Source organism: Echinops telfairi, unplaced genomic scaffold, assembly GCF_000313985.2.
Source record: "Echinops telfairi isolate 266 unplaced genomic scaffold, ASM31398v2 ScPeMD7_7424;HRSCAF=8462, whole genome shotgun sequence".
In the NCBI taxonomy this organism is placed as follows: domain Eukaryota; kingdom Metazoa; phylum Chordata; class Mammalia; order Afrosoricida; family Tenrecidae; genus Echinops; species Echinops telfairi.
This window is the reverse complement of record NW_022111324.1, coordinates 32,489,652-32,498,476: the sequence shown is the minus strand read 5'-3', so window position 1 is coordinate 32,498,476 and position 8,825 is coordinate 32,489,652.

Sequence of the window (8,825 nt, the reverse complement as noted above, 5' to 3'; positions counted from 1 at the left end):
TTCTTCAGCAATAGTGTCTGGAAGGTGTGCATCCTGGAATGCCAATTTAATAGAACAATGTGTCCTTGCATTGAGTAAGTGCTTGAGTGGAGGCCCAATGTCCATCTGCTGCCTTAATACTAAACCTATAAATATATGCACGTAGATCTGTTTCCCCACACTCTTATATAAAAAAGATGTAGCATCAGGGGTTTTAAAGGCCTGAAGTTAAACAAGCAGCCATCTGGCAGGTAAGCAAATAATCCCATATGGAAGAAGCACATCAGGCTGTGTGATCATGAGGTATCGACAGATGCAGGTATCAGGTATCAAATTACTTAAAACAAACAGTTATATTGATGTTAAATGTGGGGGTAGAGAGTGGAGACTCAAAACCCATCTCTAGACAATAGGACATCCCCCCACAGAGGGCTTACAAGAAATGGACAATTGAACCAGGATGCAGTATAGTACTGACAAAACACACATCATTCCTCTAGTTCCTGAATGCTTTCCCTGCCCCACCTCCACTACCATGACTCAGCTTTGCCTTACAAATCTGGTTAGACCGGAGTACACATATTGGTACAGATAAGAGTTCTAGACACATGGAATTCAGGACAGATACAACCCTCAGGAGCAGTAGTGGGAGTAGAAATAGCATGAGGGTAGAGGGATGGTGGGGGCGGGAGAGGAGAGGGAAGGGGGAGAAAGGGGAAATCCATCACAAAGTTGGATATATAGCACCCCCCAGGTGGAAGAGTAGCAGAAAGGTGGGTAAAGGGAGACAAAGGACAATGTAAGACACAAAATAACAATAGGAATGTATAATTGATCCAGGATTCACATGGGTGGGAGAGTGGGGGGCAGAGGGGAGAAAAGGAGAAACTGATACCAAGGGCTCAAGTAGAAAGAAATTGCTTTGGAAATATTGTATGCAACATACGTACAAGTGTGCATAATACTATTGAATGATGGATTGTTATAAGATTTGTAAGAGCCCCCTAACAAAGTGATTAATTTTTAAAAATGCTAAGGTCCAAATCTGATTAAAGTAAAGGCTGAATCCTCTGTATCCTAAATTCAGATGAAAAATAACAGTGAATATGAGCAACAACTCCATGCGTTACATGGTAGTCAGGTCTGATAATTATCTCTACCAACGTGAATGTAATTGATTGGTCCCTAGATATCATAAAACAGGCTGACTGAGAAAGAAGAAGCTCATTTAAGGAGCTCAGTGACTATGACTAGTATTTGCTTGGTGTCCTCAAAAAGGAGAATTACTGAACTACTCCTTTAAAACCAGTGTAGGAAAAAGTGGAATGTGAGAGATCAGATGGTAAATATATCATGAGGCACAATCAGTAGTGGAAGCTATGATACAAAAATAGGAGAATCTATTGAGATTGAGTGTGGTATGGATGACTGTATTTTACATCTTATTGGGTGGGATGGATCATAAATCCTTGGGGAACAGACAATTAGGAATTTGCAGAAAATATGGGGTAAAATTACATATTTTAAAGGTTAAATTTGTAGTAAGTTGTAATGTTTTTAAAAAACACCATAGAATCACATTGTTCCTAAATTCAAAATCTATTTACTTCCACCGGATGTTCTAAAACAAAAGTGGGGAACCATGCCAAGGGCTATTTGCATATTTATAACACCATGTGGTGGATCTATGAAATTATTGGCTTAAAAATCAGCACTACTGTATTTGGTCAACCATTTCATTAACACACCCTTAATGCGATGGCTGAAACTCCTTCGTTGGTGTTGATGATTCTGCAGGCTGGACATTCCTCACCTGTCCAAAGGGTCTTATTATTAGCTCATAGTTCAAATTCTGACATAATTTCCTAAATTCAGATTCCAAGATCTCGTTTTTAAATCATTTAATTCAGGTGCAGAAGGTGCAATCAGTTTAGCTAACCTCCGTGGGATACAATTCATCTCCAGGTGCAGCCTTTCTAAAGCAGAGACAAGCTATCATCCAAAACTTCAAATATGCAAAGAAAATCGTACAGTAGTAGTTATATGCATCCCAGTTGAAAGATAAATAAATAGAAAGTAAACAGAGTTCTTGGTTATAATTATTCAGCCAAGCAAAGGTTGAATTCTTCTTGACTAGATTTCAAGTTCGGGAATAGTCATTCATGATCTTTTGCTCTACGTTCCAAGTACTTTATTCAACCCTTTAAACCATATTTTCCTTCCTATAAAAGATAACTCACTTTATCAGCTGGCTTCCTTCCAAAGAATTTTGGAGTGATGGTGACATTAAATATTTATCTTTTTAACATTGACTGAGTTTGCTAATGATAATGTTCTTTATTTTGCCCATGTTTTGTGGTGTATGAGTGGTCATTGTTTTTTATTGATTCATAAAATTCCATAGACTAAATGTACCAGAACTTGTTTATCAATTCCCCTACAGATGGAGTCTTTAGTTGTTTGCTTATATTGAAGATAACCATCATTATAAGGAAAAACAAATGAAGAAATGTGGCTTATAAAACAATGGACAAGAATTTGATGACTAGGAGGAGCAGGGGCAGGAACAGAGAGGGGACGGATGGGGAGGGATGGAAAAGAAAACAAAGACACATGTCAGTTGGGTTTAATATGGTATTTCTGTTGATTTTATTTCTTGAGATAGGCTCTGTAAATATATATAATATGTTTCTACAAATCTTTGAGGAGAACTCCTCTATCTTTTGTGCTTGAGATGGCTGAGGGACACTGACTTTAAGTTCTAGACTTGCTCTGCTTTGGTTGAGAAGATCCATGAAGTACAGCTCTTGACATTTTCCTTTGCTGTTATCTCATTTTATGAAGTTTCCATTGATCTATGCATTCTCAGCATGTATGATTATGGTAAGTCTTTTCTATGTCAATCTTTAAATTCCATTAACATCTGTTTTCCTTCTAGAAATGCTAATTGTCAGAATCCTATAGTCCAGATTCCTCTCTTTGCAATACACTTCAACAAATTTCTCTCTCTCTGTATTCTTTCAACACACAATGACACAATATACTAATTACGAGAATGGGTCAGTGGGATTTTCTTGGATATAATCTTCATTAAAACAGATAGCCAGATCTATGAATCAAAATCGATGCAATGGAACTTTTTTCCTTTCTTTATCCTATTGAGTTTTACTGTAATAAAACAAGAAGACACAAGAGCGTTTCTTCAACATATCTCTGACAAATCCTCTAACCCACAGATCCAGGTTTATCACTTCCAGCTTCTGCTTTCCACACAGCAGCAGGGGACATACTGGTAAGCCTTCTGCAAATATAGGACAGAAATCCCTTTTCCTCTGGTTTCATATAAAGGGATCTTCACTTTGTCCCAAGCACTATCTATAAAGTTCATTTATCTATTAAGAGTCTGTTCAAAGCAAGATATGCTTTCGGTATCATGGTCCCCCAAAACTTTAAAAACAAAACAAAAAGATTATTTCCTGTCCAAAATGACTCTTTGGGGGCATTTATTATATAAGCCTCATACAAATTGGTATTGATTTTCTATTACCATGTAACAAATTACCACAAACTTAGGGGCTTAAGATAACATACGTTGTCTCACAGCTTCTGGCCGGTTTTGCTATGCACTCTGCTCAGGATCTCACCAGGCTAACATCCGAGTGTCAGCCAGGGCTTTGATCTCATTTGAAGCGTAGTCTTTTTTTCCAGGCTCACTAGTTGTTGGGCTGGAATCAACACACAGCAGGTGTATGCACTATTCCTGTCTTTTCTTTCTCATTTCCTCTCTGTTTCAGATTGCCTACAAATTATAAAACACATTTGTCTTACAATTTTTACTGAAAAAATAAAACAGTAAGAAACAAATGCACAAACAGATATAAAATAATAACATACTTATACCATCCCAAATGTAAAATGGTGTCAATATTTTGGAATGTCTACTTAAGCATTTGTATCACCGTAGCTAGAAAGTGTGTTGGTTGGCAAAGGATTGTTATTTAATATAATTCTTCATGAGAAATGTCTTCTTTAGTGAACTACATTACATGCAGACCAGAATTACATTACATACAATAATGTTGATGGTTTTCATTCAAATACACATACATACAACAGAGTACAAAAAAAAAGAAGAAGAAAATGGTAAAAAGCTTTGCTGGGTGGAGTTCTCATAGTACAAGTTTTTTCTGTTAGGTGAACCGCCATCAACTTACTCTGAGTTGGTATAGCCAGTGGATTCACCTGGGAAGGTTCTCTCTGGTCCCAATGAATTTTTTGGTGAAAGCAGTTTCGCTCGAACCTTATATTTTGTGATGGCCCATTTCAGAGAACAGTGTGAGGATGTGAAATTTTGTTTTCTGCTGGGGAAAAATGCCACAGAAACTGTTGTGACATGGAACACAGCTTACAAAGAGCACGATGGGAAAATTCAAGTGTATGGGTGGTTTTGTCATTTCAAAAAACCGTGACGTGTTAATTGATGACAAACCGCATTCTGGACCTCAGTCAACTTCCCAAATGAATGAAAATGTCAACTTGTACTACATTTAGAGTTCATTCCACCAGGTAAGACTGTTAATTAAGCTTTCTATTTAGGTTCGGAAAAGATAGCATAACAGCGTATGACAATAAAGACCTGATTTGTGGCAGAGAGGAGACTGGATTTGCCACCACAACAATGCACCTGCTCACACAGCCATTTCAGGGCTCCAGTTGTTGACAAAAAACAGCATGCCTCTCTTGCCCCCCACATCTTATTCACCTGACCTCACTCTGTGTGATTTCTTTTTGTTTCCACAAATGAAGAGGAATATGGAAGAACAGTGATTTGAGGACCTAGAAGAGATGGTGGGGGGGGGGGGGGCAGGACGAAGGGAGGTGCTGTCACCCATCCAAACAGATGAGTTTGAAAAATGTTTCCAAAAATAGAAACACAGATTTGACAAATGTATTAAGTGGAATGGAGAGTATTTTGAATGTGAAAAAATTGTTCTGTAACAAAATTTAAATACATAACTTAAAAAAAATTCTGTTGGGGGGGTTCCCCTTCGTATTTCTCTGGTATTCTGATTTTAATAGGAGTAGTCTCTAAAGAACTTGTGCATTTATTAAATAAATATTTATTTGTAAAGTTATACAATGGAAGTATATATTTAGGGTGAATCCATGAAATAGATATTCAAGTTTCTAAAATGCCGTAATTACAGTAATAAAACTACCATGTCATTGAGTCTGATGCACAGAGGCCTTCGATAGGGTTTTCAAGACTCTCCATTTGGGAACACTTTCATCTTCCTCTTGCAGAGCAGTGGTGCGTGTAAATAGCTGGCTTTCTGATTAGCCCAATGCCACGCCACAGTGCCACCCAAACAAAACACAAACTTACTGCCATCAAGGGGGTTCCGACTTACAGGACACGGTAAAACTGCTCCTGTGGGTTTCCAGAGACAGTTACTCTACAGAAATAGAAACCCTTGGGAGTAGAATGGCTGGAAGCAGCTGGTGGTTCCAAACGTTGCGATGACAATCAGCAGCACAAACAATAACCACCACACCACCAGGGCTCCGCAGTGTCACCGAACCCCAAACCCGCTGCCATTGAGTCAACGCTGACTCCTGGCGGCCCTTGTTGGCTTCTGAGACATTGACTGTTGATGGGAGGAGAAGGCCCAGTCTTCCTCCCCTGGAACGGCTGGTAGTTTAATTTGCTCACCATGAGGATCACAGCCCCATGAATAACCACTACACCACCAGGGCTCCCGGTCTCCTTAAAGAAAGAAATTAAAATTAAAGAAAAGAAACTGTTTTTGGAACAGTATACGTTATCTCTCTATACTGAAACAGAATCAAAATATAAATATTAAAAAAACACATAAAAACTAGCTGATATAAGTACAAAGCTTAAATAAGAGTAAAGAGCAGGAAGCTATTTACATTGAATATTATATTTCTACTTTATGTGAGTTATATTCTGTCTGACAGTTTCACTATGAATTGGAGTTGACACTACAACTGGGTTTGTTCTTTGGTTTTATGTCATCACTGATTTTATTGTAATTTAGAGGTTTACAAAGATTTTTGAAAACCTTGTGTTAATTAATATATTCTGTTTCAAAATAGCAAGATACATTTTAAATGGTTTTATCTTCTCTTCAAAAATATTTCTAATCAAGCACTAACATGTCAACTCTCTCACTAATTTATTTATAAGAATGATACAAATATTATAATCTAATCCATTTTTATAATAAATGGTTAAAATGTATGCATTGTGGACAATAATTGAGATTTAATAAAATTTATAATAGTTTAAATCAATTTTATATTTGATAAATATAAATTACCTTTATTAGTATTATTTTTATTTAATAAATGAAACATTTCAGACAGATAGAAAAGGAAAGTTAAAGAATATGCCATCAAACCATGGGTAACTTTTCATGAATACCTGGGTACTATGGTTTCTTGCCTAGTTTCCCTGAAATTTTCTGTAATTTTTGAAGTATATGTATTTGTAAGTGTTAACTGCACCCTACAAGCTTTATTACGAGTTATTTTTTAGCTTCATATTTCTTACTTTAGATTATTTTCCATCTACCTCATTGTACTAATTATACATTTTCTATTTTTACTTGTTTCCCACAATGTGTCATCATCCCTCTTCCTCTGTTTGCCGTTGTCCCTTTTCCTTCTTTCCTCTTTCTTCTTGCTTTTGAATTTGTCATTGGACTTTTTCCCCCATTTCATATAATTTCATATATATTTATTTATTGTCTAAAATAGAGCCAAAGGAAGCAGTTTCAGATTCAAGACTGAACGGCGACTAAGGACCATAATCTTGTGTATTCCATCAATACCCAACAGCAAGCCTGTGTCTTCTGATTGAGAGTTTTATTTTCCACCCCACTACCTAGTCTATCTAGGCCTCCCTATTATGCTCCCTTCTCAGAATAGTCAGGAGTGGCAGCTGTGCACCATCTGTCTTCTAGTTTTAGGGTCCTGGTGGCAGAGTTACATGTACTCAGTTTTCCCTTTACTCTAGTAGTTTCTATGCATCTTTGATTGTCATCGTTCTTCTTTATTCCAGATTGAAAAGAGGTTGAAGAAAGACCAATAGTTATCCTTTAGATGCTTGCTTACAACTTTTGAGGCCCCAATGACTACTCACCAGAGTAACATATAGAGCATTGTCTTTATGGGGGTTTTATGCAAATTGATCTTGATGTCATCCATGACTAATATCCCAACTTCTTAAGCCTTATGACTCAAACCAACTAAGCATTCGGTTCTGACTAAAGATCCCTGGTTGTGTAGTGGTTAAGAGTTGTGCTGCTATCCACAATTTCAGCAGTTCCTAACTCAGAAAAATGAAATAATAAAAGAAACGTGACTAGTAACATAATGGTCGCTTTAATGAGTCTGAAGCAAAGTCTTGAGACTCAGTCATATCGATCACTACATTTGACCTATTCATTGGGCAACTGAACTAGCCCTTAATGGTAATATTGACAACTGATAACCAAAATATTGGAGAGTGAATTAATTTTTAATATATGAGTTTCATATCAAGAAGTTTTATATATCAGAAAAGCATCCCAGCCCAGTCCAACTCAAGTCCTTAAGTCTGATGCTAGTCCATAAACCCTCCTGCAAACTCACACAGCCACATACAATGATGTAGAATTCAGGAAGACGACAGGTGGGTGGGGGCAAAGTCCTGTGGACCCAATGGCAATGGAGCATTTCAAGAGCTCTGGCAGGTCTCCATGCGGCATCAGCAGAAAAGTGATGGCAGAGATAACTTTTAGTTTTTCATGCTTTTTTTTTTTTTAAAGCAAATATAAAATTCTGGAAAATATACTCATCAATGACATGCTACTTTCCTGAAGGTATAAAAATTGCTGACCATATTTTCTTGAGAAATAAAATATCATAAATTATGATATCTTAAGATATTCCAAAATGTCTAAATTTAATTCATTTTTCAGGTGTTATCTATTGATTATTCTGTTTTTAATAAGATTGGAAATGATTTTATATGGATTGGTTTGATTATGTTGCCAAGTTAGAAACTTACTGGGAAATACTTGTCTTCTTTTTGGTATTTTAATGTTCACAAATATTAGCAATAAGAGAAATACAAATTAAGACAACATTGACATATCATCTCACACAGAGTGACATTTTGGCAAAATTACATAAAACAGAAAATAGCAAATGCTGGAGAGGATATGGAGGGATAGAAAAGCTTTTACATTGCTGCTAAGACTGTAGAATTGTACAAGCATATGGAAATAAGTATGGCAGTTCCATAAAAAAATGCACATCCAAGTACTTTATGATCCAGCAATCTGTTTACTGGGTATCTACCATAAATAAATTAATAATATAACACAAACAAATATATGTACACCTATGTTTATTGCAGTAATTTCAAAAATAGCAATAAAATAGAATCAACCCCAAACCCTAACTATAGCGAAATATGAGTAAACCAGCCTCTGACAACTGAGGGGTCCATAGGTGAAATTGTATGATTATAATATATAAAGATCATTGTAAAGTCATAGAAAATAGGAAAGATAGGAGAGAGAGTAAAATAAAGGAGTCAGACACATTTTATGACAGCATTCTTACCTCAGGGATGGCCATGATCTCAGCAGCCTAGTCCACGCAGAGAGAAAAAGAGTCTTTTATGCCTTGGAATATTTTTAGGTAGACATAAGACATGCATATTCAGTAGTTACATACGTCATAAGGTGGGTGGTAACCACAGTAAAGTCCCTGAGCTCACAGGTGAGGAAACCTAATACCCGCATTGGGAGAAGGTGTGAGGGAGGATGAGT